The sequence below is a fragment of the Mandrillus leucophaeus genome, unplaced genomic scaffold, assembly GCF_000951045.1.
Source record: "Mandrillus leucophaeus isolate KB7577 unplaced genomic scaffold, Mleu.le_1.0 Scaffold350, whole genome shotgun sequence".
Lineage (NCBI taxonomy): Eukaryota > Metazoa > Chordata > Mammalia > Primates > Cercopithecidae > Mandrillus > Mandrillus leucophaeus.
This window is the reverse complement of record NW_012103699.1, coordinates 2,045,716-2,065,152: the sequence shown is the minus strand read 5'-3', so window position 1 is coordinate 2,065,152 and position 19,437 is coordinate 2,045,716.

Sequence of the window (19,437 nt, the reverse complement as noted above, 5' to 3'; positions counted from 1 at the left end):
CAGTATGGCCATTTTCACAATATTGATTCTTCCTATCCATGAGCATGGAATGTTCTTCCATTTGTTTGTGTCCTCTTTTATTTCATTGAGCAGTGGTTTATAGTTCTCCTTAAAGAGGTCCTTCACATCCCTTGTAAGCCTGGATTCCTAGGTATTTTATTCTCTTTGAAGCAATTGTGAATGGGAGTTCACTCATGATTTGGCTCTTTGTTTGTCTTTTATTGGTATATAGCAATGCTTGTGATTTTTGCACATTGACTTTGTATCTTGAGACTTTGCATCTTGAGACTTTGCTGAAGTTGCTTATTAGCTTAAGGAGATTTGGCGCTGAGAAGATGGGGTTTTCTAAACACACAATCATGTCATCTGCAAACAGGGACAATTTGACTTCCTCTTTTCCTAATTGAATACCCTTTATTTCTTTCTCTTGCCTGATTGCCCTGGCCAGAACTTCCAACTCTATGTTGAATAGGAGTGGTGAGAGAGGCCATTCCTGTCTTGTGCCAGTTTTCAAAAAGAATGCTTCCAGTTTTTGTCCATTCAGTATGATATTGGCTGTAGGTTTGTCATACATAGCTCTTATTATTTTGAGATACATTCCATCAATACCTAGTTTATTGAGAGTTTTTAGCATGAAGGGCTGTTGAATTTTGTTGCAGGTCTTTTCTGCATCTATTGAGATAATCATGTGGGTTTTTTTATGGTTCTGTTTAAGTGATGGATTATGTTTATTGATTTGTGTATCTTGAAACAGCCTTGCATCCCATGGATGAAGCCAACTTGATCATGGTGGGTAAGCTTTTTGATGTGTTCCTGCATTCGATTTGCCAGTATTTTACTGAGGATTTTCACATCGATATTCATCAGGGATATTGGTCTAAAATTCTCTTTTTTGGTTGTGTCTCTGCCAGACTTTGGTATCAGAATGATGCTGACCTCATAAAATGAGTTAAGAAGGATTCCTGTTTTTTCTATTGATTGGAATAGTTTTAGAAGGAATGGTACCAGCTCCTCTTTGTACCTCTGGTAGAATTCGGTTGTGAATCCATCTGGTCCTGGACTTTTTTGGTTGGTAGGCTATTAATTATGGCCCCAATTTCAGACCCTGTTATTGTTCTATTCAGAGATTCAATTTCTTCCTGCTTTGGTCTTGGGAGGGTATGTGTGTCCAGGAATTTATTCATTTCTTCTAGATTTTGTTGTTTATTTGTGTGGAGATGATTATAGTATTCTGTGATGGTAGTTTGTATTTCTGTGGGATCGGTGATGATATCCTCTTTATTATTTTGTATTGCATCTATTTGATTCTTCTCTCTTTTCTTCTTTATTAGTCTTGCTAGCAGTCTATCAATTTTGTTGATCTTTCAAAAAAACAGCTCCTGGATTCATTGATTTTTTTTGTTGTTGTTGTTTCTCTATCTCCTTCAGTTCTGCTCTGATCTTAGTTATTTCTTGTCTTCTGCTAGCTTTTGAATTTATTTGCTCTTGCTTCTCTAGTTCTTTTAATTGTGATGTTAGGGTGTCGATTTTATATCTTTCCAGCTTTCTCCTGTGGGCATTTAGCGCTATAATTTCTCTCTACATACTGCTTTAACTGTGTCCCAGAGACTCTGGTACATTGTGTCTGTGTTCTCATTGGTTTCAAAGAACATCTTTATTTCTGCCTTCATTTCGTTATATACCCAGTAGTCATTCAGGAGTAGGTTGTTCAGTTGCCATGCAGTTGTGCAGTTTTGAGTGAGTTTCTTAATCCTGAGTTCTAATTTGATTGCCCTGTGGTCTCACAGACAGTTTGTTGTGATTTCTGTTCCTTTACATTTGCTGACGAGTGCTTTACTTCCAACTATCTGGTCAATTTTGGAATAAGTGCAATGTGGTGCTGAGAAGAATGTATATTCTGTTGATTTGGGGTGGAGAGTTCTGTAGATGTCTAGTAGGTCAGCTTGGTGCATAGCTGAGTTCAAGACCTGGATATCCTTGTTAACCTTCTGTCTCACTGATCTCTCTAATATTGCAAGTGGGGTGTTAAAGTCTCCCATTATTATTGTGTGGGAGTCTAAATCTCTTTCTAGGTCTCTAAGGACTTGCTTTATGAATCTGGGTGCTCCTGTATTGGGTGCATATATATTTAGGATAGTTAGTTCTTCTTATTTAATTGATCCATTTACCATCATGTAATGGTTTTCTTTGTCTCTTTTTATCTTTGTTGGTTTAAAGTCTGTCCTATCAGAGACTAGGATCACAATCCCTGCTTTTTTTATTGCTTTCCATTTGCTTGGTAGATCTTCTTCCATCCCTTTATTTTGAGCCTATGTGTGTCTCTACAGGTGAGGTGGGTCTCCTAAATACAGCACACTGATGGATCTTGACTCTTTATCCAATTTGCCAGTCTGTGTCTTTTAATTGGGGGCATTTAGCCCATTTACATTTAAGGTTAATATTGTTATGTGTGAATTTGATCCTGTCATTATGGTATTAGCTGGTTATTTTGCTCAATAGTTGATGCAGTTTCTTCCTAGCAACCACCGTCTTTACAATTTGACTTATTTTTGCAGTGGCTGGTGCTGGTTATTTCTTTCCATGTTTAGTGCTTCCTTCAGGAGCTCTTGTAAGGCAGGTCTAGTGGTAACAAAATCTCTCAGCGTTTGCTTGTCTGTAAAGGATTTTATTTATCCTTCACTTATGAAGCTTAGTTTGGCTGGATATGAAATTCTGGGTTGAAAATTCTTTCCTTTAAGAATGTTGAATATTGGCTCTACTCTTTTCTGGCTTGTAGAGTTTCCGTCGAGAGATCTGCTATTAGTCTGATGGGCTTCCCTTTGTGGGTAACCCAACCTTTCTCTCTGGCTGCCCTTAACATTTTTTCCTTCATTTCAACCTTGGTGAATCTGACAATTATGTGTCTTGGGGTTGCTCTTCTCGAGGAGTATCTTTGTGGTTTTCTCTGTATTTCCTGAATTTGAATGTTTGCCTGCCTTGCTAGGTTGTGTAAGTTCTCCTGGACAACACCTTGATAAGAGTGTTTTCCAACTTGGTTTCATTCTCCCTGTCACTTTCAGGTACACCAATCAAACATAGATTTGGTCTTTTCACATAGTCCCATATCTTGGAGGCTTTGTTCGTTTCTTTTTACTCTTTTTTCTATAAACTTCTCTTCTTGCTTTATTTTATTCATTTGATCTTCAGTCACTGATACCCTTTCTTCCACTTGATCAAATCAGCTATTGAAGCTTGTGCATGCCTCTCATAGTTCTCATGCCATGGTTTTCAGCTCCATCAGGTCATTTAAGGTCTTCTCTACACTGTTTATTCTAGTTAGCCACTCATCTCTTTTTTCAGGGTTTTTAGGTTCCTTGTGATGGGTTCGTACATCCTCCTTTAGCTTGGAGAAGTTTGTTATTACCAACTTCTGAAGCCAACTTCTGTCAGTTTGTCAAAGTCATTCTCTGTCCAGCTTTGTTCCATTGCTGCTGAGGAACTGTGATCCTTTGGAGAAGAAAAGGTGCTCTGGTTTTTAGAATTTTCAGCTTTCCTGCTCTGGTTTCTCCCCATCTTTGTGGTTTTATGTACCTTTGGTCTTTGATGTTGGTGACCTACGGATGGGGTTTTGGTGTGGAGGTCCTTTTTGTTGATGCTGATGCTATTCCTTTCTGTTTGTTAGTTTTCCTTCTAACAGTCAGGTCCCTCAGGTGTAGGTCTGTTGGAGTTTGCTAGAGGTATACTTCAGACCCTGTTTGCCTGGGTATCACCAGTGGAGGCTGCAGAACAGCAAATATTGCTGCCTGATCCTTCCTCTGGAAGCTTCATCCCAGAGGGGCACCCGCCTGTATGAGGTGTCAGTTAGCCCCTACTGGGAGATGTCTCCCAGTTAGGCTACATAGGTGTCAGGGACCCACTTCGGGAGGCAGTCTGTCCATTCTCAGAGCTCAAACACCATGCTGGGAGAACTGCTGCTCTCTTCAGAGCTGTCAGACAGGGACATTTAAGTCTGCAGAAGTTTCTGCTGCCTTTTTTTCAGCTATGCCCTGCCCCCAGAGGTGGAGTCTACAGAGGGAACAGGACTTGCTGAGCTGCAGTGGGATCCACCCACTTTGAGCTTCCCCAGCTACTTTGTGTACCTACTCAAGCCTCAGCAATGGCAGATGCCCCTCCCCCTGCCAGGCTACTGCCTCACAGGTCGATCTCAGACTGCTGTGCTAGCAGTGAGCAAGACTCTGTGGGTGTGGGACCTGCTGAGCCAGGCATGGGATATAATCTCCTGGTGTGCTGTTTGCTGAGACCATTGGAAAAGTGCAGTATTTGGGCAAGAGTGTCCCGAATTTCCAGGTACAGTCTGTCACAGCTTCCCTTGGCTAGGAAAGGGAAATCCCCTGACCCCTTGAGCTTCCCGGGTGAGGCGATGGCCCACCCTCTTTTGGCTCCTCTGTGGGCTGCACCCACTGTCCAACCGGTCCCAATGAGATGAACCAGGTACCTCAGTTGGAAAAGCAGAAATCACCCATCTTCTGCATCGATCACACTGGGAGCTGAAGACCGGAGCTGTTCCTATTCGGCCATCTTGGAACAGAATCCTGGAATTTTCAACATTTTTCACTTGGCTTATCTCTCCTTTGGTACTAAAAGAAGTTCAAAAGTCATGGTAATAATATGTTTTTAAAAATGTATAGGTGATTATTTACTGATGTTAATTAATATTTACAATAAAATGAAGGAAAGAATACACATCAGTTCCTACAGTGTGCTCTCATTTATGTGTTCATAGATATATACATGTACGAATACATACACATCCAGAAGGCACTAGGCCAATGCACTTGGTTTTGTTTTGGCTTTGGTTTTTTAAATAATTGCTTTTAAGGATATGGTATAGTTAACAGTAACATTTCTAAAACTGAAATTTGTCTTTGACTAGGAAAAAAAAGAAAGAACTCCCTTATAGGATATACAATTAATTTTGATATCTTCTATGGTTTGAATGTTTTTATTTCCTCCAAAATTCATCTATTGGAAACTGAATCATGAGGGTAACAGTGTTGGGAAGCGGGACCTAAAGGGAGGTGTCTAGGTCATGCGGGTAGAGTGGATTCAGGCTGTTATAAAAAGTGCTCCTGGCAGTGCGCTCTCTCTTGCACTTCCCCCTTCTGCTATGTGACGAAGAAAGTTCAACACCAGAGACCGGTAACTTGATCTTGGATTTCTCAGTCTCTGTAACTGTAAGGAATACATTTCTTTTCTTTATAAACTATCTAGTCTCTGGTACTCTGTTAAAGCAGCACAAAACAGACTAAAACATTATTGTCAAGAATTCAATGGGTAATATCAGTGAAACTTTCTTGAACAGAATGAATCATGAGAAAAAGTATAGTTGTTGATAATGTTCCCTTGAAGTATACCTCTCAGGATATATTGACATTTAGTAAAAAATAGCTTTGGTTATTTTTCACTTTAAAAGGAACAGAACTACCTCTCATTATATAATGTGAGATTCCAAAAAATTGTTAGACAATAAAAATTTAAAAATTCAATTAGTTTTAGTTTAGCAAATGCTGTTGAGTATGTGCTTTACATGCTAGGGCCTAAAGGGAATAATAATAGAATAAGACTTGGTCTTTGTGCAAGCACCTGCACAAGCCCTGGGCATTTTGGAGACTTATATCATCTATTTTGTTTGAGACTCATAACTAATAACCACTAACTTATAAAGCACTTATGGGATGTCCAAACATTATCGCAAGCAGTCTATCTATTTAATTCTTACTAGAACTTCAGTGAAATCCTCATGATTCCTTGTTTTTTTTTTAAATTGCCTTTTTAGTTATCATTCTTTATTTTTGTTCTTTTACACTTTAAATTTATTTGTATATCTTTTTATAAAGAGATGTTATTTTTAGAGTAGCTTTAGATTCCCTGCAATACTGAACAGAAGGTTGAAGTTTCATGTACTCCCTGCCCCCACATATGCATAATTTACCCTATTATCAACATCCCCCACCAGAATGGTACATTTGTTGCAATTGCTGAATCTACATTGATGCATCATCACCCAAAGTTTATAGTTTACACTGGGGCTCACCCTTGGTGTATATTCTATTGGTTTGAAAAATGTATAATGATAGATTTGTTAGTCCATTTTGCATTGCTGTAAAGGAATATCTGAGACTGGATAATTTAGAAAGAAAAGAGGCTTATTTGGTTTGCTGTTTTCAGGCTGTACAAGAAGCATGGCACTGGGCTCTGCTTCTGGTCAGGATCTCAGGAAGATTTTACTCATGGCAGGAGGCAAAGTGGGAGCTCGTGTGTCACATGGCAAGAGACAGCAAGAGAGAAGGGAGTAAAAGAGGGAGGAGGAGGTGCCAGGCTCTTTTAAACAACCAACACTTGTGTGAACTAATAGAGCAAGAACTAATTACCATGGGGAAGGCATCAAATCATTCATGAGGAATCCTTATGACCCAAACACCTCCCGCCAGACCCCACCTCCAACACTGGGGATCAAATTTCAACATGAGATTTGGAGGGTAAAAACATCCAAATCATATCAATAGGTATCCACAACTGTAGTATTATACAGAGTAGTTTCACTGCTCTGAAAATCATCTGGAGTCTACCTAGTCATCCTTCTCTCCCCTGTAATCCTTGCAAAACCACTGATCCTTTTACTGTCTCTATAGTTTTACCTTTTCCAGAATGTCATATATTTGGAATCTTGTAATATATGGCCTCTTTCATTTAGTAATTGGCTTCTTTCATTTAGTAATGTATCTTTACATCTCACCCATGTCTTTTCATGGATTATAGCTCATTTCTTTTTTAACATCAAATAATATTCCATTGTTCCATGTACCACAGTTTATCTGTTCACCTACTGAAGAACATTTTGGTTACTTCCATTTTTGGGCAATTATGGATAAAGCTGCTATAAACAACCGTGTGCGAGATTTTATGTGGGCATAAATTTTCACATCTTTTCTTTGGGTGAACACCAAGAAGTATAATTGCTGGATCATATGACAAGAGTATGTTTAGATTTGTAAGAAACTGCCAAACTGTCTTCGAAAGTGGCTGTACCACTTTGCATCTCCACCAACAAGGAATGAGCGGTCCTGTTACTTCACATTCTCACCAGCATCGGGTGATGTCGATGTTCTGGTTTTGACTTTTCTAATACATGTGTAGTGGTGTCTCATTGTTTTCATTTTCATTTCCCTAATGACATATGATATGAAGCATCTTTTCATAGCTTATTTGCAATCTATATATCTTTTTAGAGAGGTATCTGCTAAGGTCTTTTCAAATCAGGTTGTTTTTTATTCTTGAGTTTTAACAGTTCTTTGTATATTTTGTATAACCGTTTCTGATCAGATATGTGTTTTGCAGATATTTTCTCCAAGTCTGTGGCTTGTCTTCTCACTGTCTTGACAGTGTTCTTCACAGAGCAGAAACTTTACATTTTAACGAAATCCAAATTATCAATTCTTTCTTTCATGTATTGTGTCTCTGATATTGTATTCATGACATCATTTGTTTTTCTATTCTGCTTAGGTTGTTTTGCCTTTTTTCCCTTTGTTTTCAGTTTTTTTTTTTAAATGTAAAATATTTATTTTAAATTTTGTTCATTTTAATAATTTAGAATATTTTCATTTTCTGAAACTTTTATTTATTATTATTATTATTCCACTTTCTTGGTGTTTTTATTGTTTTGGAAATGATGGGAGTTTGAAGTTTGCTGTTTTTCTCTGGATCTCAGCCTTGGAGATCACACACACACACACACACACACACACACACACACACAAAATAGGCTTGTTAAAGAAGGCCTGAGAAAAGAATGCAGACACTGGAGGAAATCCTCAGGGGCATCAAATTGGGTAGGGAGAATTTGTCTACAAACATCTTCTCTCTCTGACGCTGCTGTGAGAGGTGGATGGCCCTCTTGTTTTTATTGCAATGCAATAGCTACACCAGCCTAACACCAGCAGGCTGTAAGAACACGAGAGCAACCCTGAGCAGAAAACAGTAGGCATAGGCAGCCTGTATTAGTCCTTTCTTGCATTGCTATAAAGAAATACTTGAGACTGGGTAATTTATAAAGAAAAGAGGTTTAATAGACTCACAGTTCTGCAGGCTGTACAGGAAGCATGACACTGGCATCTGCTTGGCTTTTGAGGAGACCTTAGGAAACTTACAATCATGGTGGAAGGAGGAGGAGGTGCAAGCACCTCAAATGGTAGGAGCAGGAGCAAGAGAGAGTAGGGAGGTGTTATACACTGTTAAATGACCAGATCTCCCAAGAATTCACTATCACGAGAATCATACCAACAGGGGGATGGTGTTGAATCATTCATGAGAAACCTGCCTCCATGATCCAGTTACCTCCCACCAGGCCTCACCTCCAGCATTGGGGATTACAATTCAACATGATATTTGGCGGGGACACAAATCCAAATCACATCACAGCCTAACTAGATCCAGAGGAGTTTCAGTTTTGGCAGAAGGTGAGTCACATGGTTAGACTTAAGTTTTTATTCTTTTCAAACTGAATGTATAATTCTCCTAAGTTAAGACGGTATAAGGTCTTAAAGCAAAAAATCCTGATACTCAGCCTCTTAGATATAAGGGATGAGAGAGTTGTCGAAGATGGTTCTGGGCTAGGCACAGTGGCTCATGCGTGTAATCTCAACACTTTGAGAGGCCAAAGAGGGACGATTGCTTGAGCCCAGGAGTTCAAGATCAGCCTGGGCAACATAGTGAGACCCTATCACTATAACAGATTTAAAAAATTAGCCAGGCATGGTGGCATGCACCTATAGTCCCAGCTACTTGGGAAGCTGAGGCAGGATGATTGCTTGGGCCCAGGAGGTTAAGGCTACAGTAAGCTATGATTATACCATTGCATTTCAGCCTTAGGGACAGAGCAAGACCTTGTCTCTAAAATAATAATAATAATAATAAAGATGGTTCTGAATTCTGGAGTCTGCAGCCTGGGCAGCAAAATGAAATGAAGCTTTCTAGAAGACAATGTAGGTTTTTGTTTTGTTTTGTTTTATTGTGTAGGGGACAGAGGGGAATAATGCATGGGTTCATTATCAGAGTTTGAGGCAATGTTGGACTGTCATGTGTAATCCCTAGGAGGCAATGCAATTTTGGAACTTTGAAGAGAAAGCGCCAGGCTGGTGGTAGAGAGGAGGAGAGTTGGAGGGTGGAGGTGAGAGGAAGAATAACTTTCCACATGATGATGGGGAAAGAGCAAAAGAGCATGAGAGAAGACAGGTAAGAAAGCTGGATTCAAATCAAAGCCAGTGTTTTGTTGTTGTTGTTCTTTGTTTGTTTAAGAGACACAGTTTCACTCCACTGCGCAGGCTGGAGTGCAGTGCGGTGGCGCAATCATAACTCACTGTAACCTTGAATTCCTGGGCTCAATTAATCCTCCTGCCTCAGCCTCCCAAGTAGCTAGGACTACAGCTGCATGCCACCACACTCTGATAACTAAAAAAAAATTTTTTTTGTAGAGACAAGGTATTGCTATATTGTCCAGGCTGGTCTCAAACTCCTGGCCTCAATCAATCCACCCACCTTGGCCTCCCAAAGCACTGAGATTACACACATGAGCCACTGTGCCTAGCCCACAGTGTTTATTACACAGAGAGAAGCTGGTAGAAAGGAGACCACAGAACATGCCCACATCAATTTACCTTTACATCTGTAATTTAGGAAATTCCAAGTGGAAATCACTAGCTTAGAGGCAAAGTGGATACCAATTGCTTGCAATGAGAGGGGATCATTTGAAGCAACCACTGTAGTGACTGCAATATAAACAAGAAATAAATCTAAGACAGCCAAATGGAACAAAAGACAAAAGGATAAACAGGGAAATTACGTTGGGTGGACAGAACAGCTTTGTGAGTATTGATAGCAGCAGTTGCCACCTCTCTCCACCCTTTGGATGTGTCTCATCTTTGAATCGCCTTCCCTGGCCCACTATCTGAGCTGATGAAATTTGACAGATGGCTGGCTTCCAGTAGTTATTTTCTCCTTTATGCCCTGTGATATCTGGCTCAGTGATATCTTCAGTGGTAGGTACAATAATCACAACCTCTGCTGTCCTTCCTTCACACACTGCCTCTGCCACAATTCCTTTCCATCATGACTCCCTCACCCTTACTTTCAGCCATCCTAAACTCTCCTAGGATCTTCTAATATTTAGGCTTGACAGATTCTGGAGAAACTTCATGAGTACCATTTTGAGAGATGTTGTTATTTAGAATGACATAAAGAATGCTTTCCCAATGTCCAGAGGGATTCCATAGCCATTATGTCATTTGCTCCACAAACTGGTGAAAAGAGGTAATTCTGCTGCCCAGTCACAAAACTACTTAGCAACAGATCAGAACCTAGAAACACCAGGTATCCTGGTTGCCGGGGTTATAGCTTTTGTTGTTGTTGTTTGTATTTTTTTATTGTTATCAAAAATGACAGTTTGATTTAGAGGTAGAATAATAATATTCTCCAAAATTGTTGTGCCCAGAGCCAATATTTAACATTTTTGAGAGAGTAAGCTTGATAGAAACTGCCTGTTCTTACCATAATTGGAAAAATCAGATTCCCAGGGGTCTAACTGAGCATTGAGGTTCAGTACTTCAGAGCTGCTAAAAACAGCAATTACACAGGGCACAACACTGATTTGCATTCACACAGCTCTTCTTTCCTCTGGGAGCCTCAGAGCCTATAACAAATACTCGCTTATCTATTTCCATGTTGAGACAATGCCCCTCTTTCAAGGCACCCAAAGCAGTTTGCATATATTAATCTACCCAGTAAACAATTACAACATTAGTGAGAGTTAAAAGAAGTTGAAAGAAATCTAGATTCCCAAACCTGCTCAAATTTAGAGGTCATCTGACCCTTTAATATGAGCAGACTCTCAAGCCAAATGTAGGTTACATTTTCATAAAAGGTGCTATTCAAGACAAGTTCATCATCAGTGGACTCAGTGGACCACCCCTGCTAACATTACCTGGGTGAGCCAAATGTGGTGGCATGGGCCTGTACTCCTGACTACTCTAGAGAATCACTTGAGCCCAGGACTTGAGCCCAACTACTCTGGAGTATCACTTGAGCACAGGACTTTGAGGCCAGCCTGGGCAACACAGTAAAACCTCATCTCAGAAGCAAAACATTATCCTGGGTGCTTAGTGAAAATGAGGGTTACTTGTCTCCACTTCAGACCTACTGAATCAAAATCTCCGAGTGGCAGGAACCTGAAATCTGAATTTTAACAAGCTTCTTTGATTCTTGTGTAACCATCGTCTGAATAGTGTATGTTGTACCTCTTGGGTAATTTCTCATCCCTTCCACCCTCCCACCTTTCCAGTCTGCAATGCCTATGATTCTCCTCTCAAAGTCCCTGTGTACACATTATTTAGTTTCCACTTTAAGTGAGAAGATGCAGTATTTGAATGTTTCTGAAGTATTTTACTTAACATAATGTCCTCCAGTTTCATGCATGTTATTGCAAAATATATGATTTCATTCTTTTTTATGGCTGAGTAGTATTCTATGGTGTGTGTGTATATATATATTATATCTCAGTAGTATTCTATGTATAGTCTATGTAGTATTCTATGGTGTATATATGTTATATATATATAAAATATATATATATATCAGTAGTATTCTATGTCTATATGCCATAGCATACTACTCAGCCATAAAAAGAATATATATATATCTATACATAAATCTTGTCTCTACAAAAATTTTAAAATTTGTCAGAGTGTGGTTGCATGCACCTATAGTCCTAGAGGCTGAGGCAGAAAGATCAATTGAGCCCAGAAGTTCAAAGTTACAGTGAGCTATATATATATGCCACATTTTCTTTATTCAATCATCCATTGATGGACACTTAAGTTGATCCTATATCTTTGCTATTGCGAATGGTGCTGTGATAAACATACAAGTGCAGGTTATCTTTTTGATAGCATGATTTATTTTCCTTTTGATATATAACCAGTAGTGAGATTGCTGAATCAAATGGCAGCTCTATTTTAGTTCTTTTAGAAACCTTCATACTGTTTTCCATAGGCTTTATACTAATTTACATTCCTATCAATAGTGGATAAGCATTACTCTTTCTCCGCATCCTCACCAACATCTGTTGTTTTTTGACTTTTTAATAATGGCCATTCTGATTGGTGTGAGATAATATCTCATGGTGCTTTTAATTTGCATTTCTCTGATGATTAGCAATGTGGAGCATTTTTTCATATATTTGTTGGTCATTTATATGTCTTCTTTTAAGAAATGTCTGTTCACATCTTTTGCTCACTTTTTAATGAGATTATTTGTTTTTTGTTGTGGAATTATTTGAGTTTCTTATAGATTCTGGATATTAGTCCTTTGCCAGATACATCATTTACATATATTTTCTCCCATGCCATAGGTTATCTGTTTGCTCTATTTCCCTTGCTGTACAGAAGCTCTTTAGTTTCATTAAGTCCCATTTGTCTATTTTTGTTTTTGTTGAATTTGTTTTTTAGTTTTTAGGTCTTAGTGATAAATTCTTTGCCTGGGCCAATGTCAGAAGTTTTTCCTAGGTTTTATTCTAGAATTTTTATTGTTTTTACACTTACATTTAAGTCTTTCTTTTTTTTTAAGATGGAGTCTTACTGTGTCACCAAGTCACCCAGACTAGAGTGCAGTGGTGCAACCTCAGCTCACAGCAACCTCTGCCTCCCATGCTCAAGTAATCCTCCCACCTCAGCCTCCCGAGTAGTTGAGACCACAGGGCATCATCATGCCCAGCTAATTTTTGCATTTTTGGTAGAATTACCATATTTCTCAGGGTAGTCTCAAACTCCTGAGCTCAAGTGACCTGCCCACCTCAGCATCCCAAAGTGCTGGGATTCCAGGCGTGAGCCACTGTGCCCAGCAACATTTAAGTCTTTAATCTATCTTGAGCTAATTTTTGTATATGGTGAGAGATAGAGGTCCAGTTTCATTCTACTGCATATGGCCATCCAATTTTCCTAGCACCACTTATTAAATAGGGTGTTCTTTCTCCAGTGTATGTTTTTGCCTGCATTACAAAGATTAGTTGTCTGTAGATATGTGGCTTTAGGCTTTATTTCTGGGCTCTCTATTCTGTTTTATTGATCCATGTGTCTATTTTTATGTCAGGACCATGCTGTTTTGGTTACTATAGCTTTGTAGTACAATTTAAAGTCAGGTAATATGATGGCTTTGTTCTTTTCGCTTAGGATTGTTTTGGCTTTCAGGCTTCTTCTTCTTCTTTTTTTTTTTTTTTTTGAAATTAGGATTGGTTTTTCTAATTCTCTGATGCATGATGTTGGTGTTATGAAAATAATTGCATTAAATCTGTAGATGTGAGGGAGTGTTGACAGAACATGGCTGTGTTGTTGTCCTAATAGTGGGGGAGAGAGTGGCAAACACATGCACATAAGAGCCTGGCAGAGTAGCACGAAGCCAGAGGTGGGAAGAGAAGAAGCTGGGCCAGAGCTATGGGTCTGGGGCCAATGTTACCTGTTCCATCATCTTCCAGCCCAGAAGAGAAAACAGATTTTAGTTAAGGTGATTGGGTTGGCTTCATCACTTATATGTTTTAGTCATCTGGTATTATCCTGTATTTGTGCCCTTGTCCTAGACACTGTGCAAGTGTTGGGATGAACCTGAGTTTCTCATGAACATGTTCTAGTCTTAAGGATTTAGACTTTGGAAAGTGCATTCTTCTTTCTCAATACTCTAATTTCTAAAACCTGCATCATGAGTTTACTTCACAAGCAATATCCATGGTGAGTAGCTGTGCTCCTAAACCGTCTGCACAGACCTCAAACTCAGTTCCTCCATAACACAGCCAAGATTGACTAAGACAATCCTGGTTGCTACTTTTTTTCTGAATTTTTAGGGCATTTTACCATCTCTAAGTTTCATTATTGTTCTTAAGCATATGCTCTATCACAGCAATATTTAACTTTCTTGTATGTCCATCTTACCTCTCAATTTAATATTTAGGTTTCTTGTACATCTTTCCTTGTTTCAGCCATGCCTAGCACATTTGTACTTAATGAATACTTCTATGACAGTGGGTGAGTCAATTGCTGGACAAACAAGCAAGCCCAGAAAATTGGTGTTCAATTTTCCTGACTTGCAACCCGGGAACTTGATTAGTTGTGAAGCCATATGCAACAATAGGGCAGAGAGTGAGAGTATCCAGCCCTGGTTCTATGTCTCCTGTATCCATGCATGCTCAGAGGGCTGTGCATTTGCGAGAAACATATTTCTTGTACCAAATTCTCCAATCATTTTCATTATGTAGATGGAAGTTCTTTCAAGAATTCATGTTTTACCTGACTGTACAGCACCCCAGAGTCAGATACATTTGTACTTAAAGAATGCCTTTAAGAGTTTTTTGTTTTCTTCAATCACGATTTAGGGAGCATACAGGCCAGGCATGTTGGCTCATCCCTGTAATCCCAACACTTTGGGAGGCCGAGGCAGGTGGATCACCTGAGGTCAGGAGTTGGATACCAGCCTGGCCAACATGGCGAAACCCCGTCTCTAGCAGAAATACAAAAATCAGTCGGGTATGGTGGTGTGTGCCTGTAGTCTAAGCTACTCAGGAGGCTGAGGCAGGAGAATTTCTTGAACCTGGGAGGTGGAGGTTGCAGTGAGCTGAGATCACATCACTGCATTGCAGCCTGGGCAATGGAATGAGACCCTGTCTCAAAAAAAAAAAAAAAAAAAAATAGAGAGAGAGCCATATCGTCATATGATTTTTAAAGATGGGGATACATTCTGAGAAATGCTTCATTTGGCAATTTTGTGATCATGTGAACATTATAGTATATTTACACAAACCTAGATAGTGACGCCTACGACACATCTAGACTCTGCGGTATAGCCCATTGCTTGTAGGCTACAAATGTTTTCAGCACGTTACTGTACTGAATACTGTAGGTAATTATACAACCCAGTGGTAGGTACTTGTATATCCAAACATATCTAACCACAGACATGGTACAGTAAAAATATGGATAAAAGATTTAAAAATGATCATACATGTATAAGGCATCACCATGAATGGAGCTTGCAGGGCTGGAGGTTGCTTGGGTGAGTCAGTGAAAGAGTGGCGAGTGAACGTGAAGGCCGAGGAATTACTGTAATGTAGACTTTACAAACACTTTATACCTGAGTCACACTAACATTTCTACAAAATATTTTTCTTTCTTCAATAATAAATTAACTTTAGCTTACTGTGACTTTTTTTCACTTTATAAACTTCTACATTTTTTTAACTTTTTAACTCTTTGGTGATAACAGCTTAAAACAAAAACATATTGTACAGCTGGATGAAAATATCTTTTTTTTTTTTTTTTTTTTGAGACGGAGTCTCGCTCTGTCACCCAGGCTGGAGTGCAGTGGCCAGATCTCAGCTCACTGCAAGCTCCGCCTCCCGGGTTCACGCCATTCTCCTGCCTCAGCCTCCCGAGTAGCTGGGACTACAGGCGTCCGCCACCTCGCCCGGCTAGTTTTTTGTATTTTTTAGTAGAGACGGGGTTTCACCGTGTTAGCCAGGATGGTCTCGATCTCCTGACCTCGTGATCCGCCCGTCTCGGCCTCCCAAAGTGCTGGGATTACAGGCTTGAGCCACCGCGCCCGGCCCATGAAAATATCTTGCGTGTCCTTATTGTATAAGCTATTTATCAATTAATTTTTTTTAACTTTTTACACTTTTTCGTTACAAACTAAGACACAAACACACACACGAGCCTGGGCCTACACAGGGTCAGGATCATCACTATCACTGCCTTCCACCTCCACACCTTGTCCCACTGGAAGGTCTTCAGGGACAGTAACACTCATGGAGCTGTCATCTCCTGTGATAACAATGCCTTCTTCTAGATTCCTCCTGAAGGACCTGCCTGAGGCTGTTCAACAGTGAACTTTTTTTTCTTTTTTAAATGAGTAGAAGGAGTACACTCTAAAATAATGACAAAAAAGTATGTATGGTAGATACATAAACCAGTATGCATTTAACACTGGTAATAAATGACTAATAGTATATATTTGCCTTACCATACTGTTAGTCATTTTTTACCATTATTAAGTATTATGAACTGTACATAATTGTATGTACTATATTTTTATACAACTGTCAGTGCAGTGGGTTCCTCTATACCAGCATCACCACAAACACACGAGCAATGTGAAGTTATGACATTACCATGGCTACGACATCACCAGGCGATAGGTATTGCTCAGCTCCGTTATAATCTTTCGGTACCACCGACATAGATGCAGTATGTTGTTGACCAAATTGTTATGTGGTGCACGACCGTATTACCTCTGAGAGCCATGTTTGCTTTAAAAATTTATATCCCAGGGACTGGCAGAGATTAAAATATAAATAATCCAACCCATCTTTCAAAATGTGCTAACCTGTCTCAATAGGTAAATAAATAAGTAAATAAAGGCTTGGATCATTCAACACATTTGAGGGTCACAGAGAGCTGTTCACAGCGGGCTGAAAAGCATACACTCAGTGAATTAACTGCACCTGTGCCTTCTGTGAACCGTGCTCATGAGCTTCTTCCTTGGCCTAATTTCTCAAAATTTAGACAAAACACAGTAGACGGCAATGTGGCGGAATTCTGTCTGTTTGGTAGGTCCTCAGTTAACACTGACCACCCAGGTTCTGGTGGTGATTTTTAAACCCCTGTTGATGAGATTCTCCATGTTTAAAAGGATGAAAATTGTCTGTGGTTCCGGTGGCTGAAACACAAGAATCGCTTGAACCCGGGAGACAGAAGTTGCAGTGAGCTGAGATCGCGCCATTGCACTCCAGTCTGGGCAACAAAGCGAGACTCTGTCTCACACACACAAAGAGAAATATCCACAAGGCCCTGTCCTTCCTGCAAAAAGTGGCAAGCAAGTGGGAGAGAGAGGCACTGACACAAGCCTGAGATGAGCAGAACGTGATAGGTGCTGTAATGAGCTACCAAGGGCACAGGAAACTAAGATATTCATTACAAGTTGGTGACAGGGTGGGGGAAATTGAGTAAGAATTCCTACAGGAGCTGACATCTGAGTTGAATCTTACAGATGAGGTGAAATTTCATCAGGAAGTGATTGGGAGAGAGGAGGATGTGCTACAAAAACAAAAGCCCAGACAGAACAAAGGTGGGGACACAGTTAGGTGTCTGCTGGGTTTGGGGAATGCCACATCGTCTGTTATAGTTAGAGAAGAGAGGGAATGGAGTTCGGTGAGAAGCAAAGCAGTTAAATAGAGGTTAGGGAAGACCACGCAGAGACAGAAATGCATTACAGTTTTGTGGGCAGTTTTACTTCTGTGGCAGTTACACAACTGGAAAGTCACCCAGTGGGGTGTGCACAGTTTCACATTATAAAGTAGCAAGGTCAGGAGAGATCCTCCTAGAAATACTAGGATCGGGGCAACATTGTGAGAGCGTTTGTATGCCAGGGCCATGATTATCCTATGAAGAGAACTTGGGTACACCTGCTAGCTTGGTATTTATACTTTCGTGTGATCAGTGGGTAAAATATCACAAAGGCAGGTGTGTAAGTGAACGTGATGCATGGATAAGAAGTGAGGTCCATGTTCATAGATGAGCCAATAATAAAACAAAACTCCAGCTTGTGATTGTAATATTCTACCTCCACCTGTGTCACTTACCTTGCATTTTCCCACTCTCACTCTCATTTTAATGTCCCCTTGATTGAAGGTTGTAACTGCAAAACTCTGTTGCTGCCTGGGACCTCTTGCCTTCTATTGCAGTGTTTCTCAGCCATTTTTTTTTTTTTTTTACTTTTGCATCACTAAAGAGAAAAATTAATTAGGCTTAAATTTAATTTAAGTATTTATTAAGTTATCAAATTTAAATTAAATTTAAATGTTTACTAATAAATTAATTTAGATTTAAATTAGGCTACCTGTCTTTATAATGAAAGAAGCTTAATACTAAGTAATAAGACTTTGTTCATAGGGTTGAGCTTCCAAGAGCTGCAAACTATTATAATATGCTAAGACTTCTTCATATGCTCCCACCAACCATGAACTGGTGTTCACCCTGCTGGGAGTGACATCACCCCCATGGAAAAGTGCATTTTCTATGTACACGTATGTTTATTGCAGACTATTTACAATAGAAAAGACTTGGAACCAACCCAAATGCCCATCAATGATAGACTGGATAAAGGAAATGTGGCACATATACACCATGGAATACTATGCAGCCATAAAAAGGATGAGTTCATGTCCTTTGCAGGGACATGGATGAAGCTGGAAACCATCATTCTCAGCAAACTAACAGAAACAGAAAACCAAACACTGCATGTTCTCACTCATAAGTGGGAGTTGAACAATGAGAACACATGGACACAGGGAGGGGAACATCACACGCCAGGGCTTTTTGGGGGGTGGGGGGCAAGGGGAGGGAGAGCATTGGGAGAAATACTTAATGCATACAGGGTTTAAAACCTAGATGAGGCCAGGCGCGGTGGCTCAAGCCTGTAATCCCAGCACTTTGGGAGGCCGAGACGGGTGGATCACAAGGTCAGGAGATCGAGACCATCCTGGCTAACACGGTGAAACCCCGTCTCTACTAAAAAATACAAAAAACTAGCTGGGCGAGGTGGCAGGCGCCTGTGGTCCCAGCCACTTGGGAGGCTGAGGCAGGAGAATTTCTTGAACCTGGGAGGTGGAGGTTGCAGTGAGCTGAGATCACATCACTGCATTGCAGCCTGGGCAATGGAATGAGACCCTGTCTCAAAAAAAAAAAAAAAAAAAAATAGAGAGAGAGCCATATCGTCATATGATTTTTAAAGATGGGGATACATTCTGAGAAATGCTTCATTTGGCAATTTTGTGATCATGTGAACATTATAGTATATTTACACAAACCTAGATAGTGACGCCTACGACACATCTAGACTCTGCGGTATAGCCCATTGCTTGTAGGCTACAAATGTTTTCAGCACGTTACTGTACTGAATACTGTAGGTAATTATACAACCCAGTGGTAGGTACTTGTATATCCAAACATATCTAACCACAGACATGGTACAGTAAAAATATGGATAAAAGATTTAAAAATGATCATACATGTATAAGGCATCACCATGAATGGAGCTTGCAGGGCTGGAGGTTGCTTGGGTGAGTCAGTGAAAGAGTGGCGAGTGAACGTGAAGGCCGAGGAATTACTGTAATGTAGACTTTACAAACACTTTATACCTGAGTCACACTAACATTTCTACAAAATATTTTTCTTTCTTCAATAATAAATTAACTTTAGCTTACTGTGACTTTTTTTCACTTTATAAACTTCTACATTTTTTTAACTTTTTAACTCTTTGGTGATAACAGCTTAAAACAAAAACATATTGTACAGCTGGATGAAAATA